Here is a 1,489-nt window from a genome sequence, read left to right as displayed (position 1 = left end):
CACCAAACCCTTGATAGTAAACTATGGAGCACTATGCCATCTCACTCATCATCCAATTATAAAATACAAGTTTCCCTGGCCTGTTATGTTTTCTATACCACATATTCAGTTATAAAGTATGAAAGATAAATGCTTTAGTAGGGAATCTTCATCAATACAAAATCCATGAGTTGGTAATTAAATTGCCCCCAAACCCTCATACTTTGGGCTTTAGGAGGCAATCATACACGCCAATTTTGATGAAGATAACATAATTAAATAATTAAACGACGTACGCCTACATCATGCTGATGGTAATGACCATAATTGTGTCTTTTTTGCATTTAAAACATAAAAAAGAACCAATGTTTGTATTGTTGACGTACATAACACTAGTACTCATTTTGTTGTTAATGTTGGTCTCTAAAACTCTTAATTTTTAGTCAGAAGCATATACGTACATCCTGTTTAATTAGTTAGAAACGTAGTCCACGAAGAGAATGAGATATATTTTTAACAAGGCCTAACTTAATCTTTTGCCTAGCAAATGTTGGATTTAATCTAATAAATCTATTTGTGGGCACATATGATTAATCAATGTGTATTGCTATCTTTCAGGATAACCCACTAAAGTGATCAATTAAGTTGGGTTAATGGGTATTTAAATATAATCATGGGGTCATATGTGCAGATACCAGGTTGTAATTGTAATTTATTGAGGGGCTAAATTACAAAAGTACAACATCTATAAATAAGGGGTTATGGTCCCTAACCTAGGGTTACATTCTCTAATTCTCTTCACCCCCATCTAAGAGAGAAATTCGGTTTTAGAGAAAACCCTAAGGTTAGAAGATCCAAAACCCAAAATCAAGATCAAGCAATGGATTCAGGTATAAGCTTCCGCTCTTTTAGATCCTTGTTAATCTCTTTGAATTAATCATGGCTATATGGTTTTAGATCTCAAGTTTTATGATGTAGATCTAACAAGTGGTATCAGAGCCACCTTGATTAATTCTTAGGGATTTAAGTTTTATTGGGTTTTTGATCTTAAATCTCTGGTTAAAGATTCAATTTTTTGGGTTTGGATGAACAGTAAATTTTTTGGGTTCGGATGAACAGTAAATTTTTTTGTTCGGATGAACAGTAACGAAAATTTTTTCGGATGAACAGTAACTGAAAAATCACCGGTGAACAGTAACTTTTTGGAATTTTTTGGATTTTTCTTTGATTTTTTCTTCAATTTTTCCAATTCTGGATCTGTTTTGAAAATAAAAATCAAATATTTTTGTTTTCTTTGATTTTTCCTTCAATTTTTTCCAATTCTGGATCTGTTTTGAAAATAAAAATCAAAGGTTTTTTTGGGTTTGTCGGCGGACCCTAAGGGTTCGTGCGTGCGTGAAACGTGGCGAAAATTAAGGAGGTGGTTACCTCAAACGAACCTCGCGTTCGTTCAATTTTAACCGAGCTTCGCGCTCAACGAACCTCGCGTTCGTTCTAAAGTGAACCTCGC

The sequence above is a fragment of the Asparagus officinalis genome, chromosome 8 (assembly GCF_001876935.1).
Source record: "Asparagus officinalis chromosome 8, Aspof.V1, whole genome shotgun sequence".
In the NCBI taxonomy this organism is placed as follows: Eukaryota; Viridiplantae; Streptophyta; class Magnoliopsida; order Asparagales; family Asparagaceae; genus Asparagus; species Asparagus officinalis.
The sequence above is the reverse complement of the archived record's forward strand: the minus strand, read 5'-3'. Positions refer to the sequence as shown.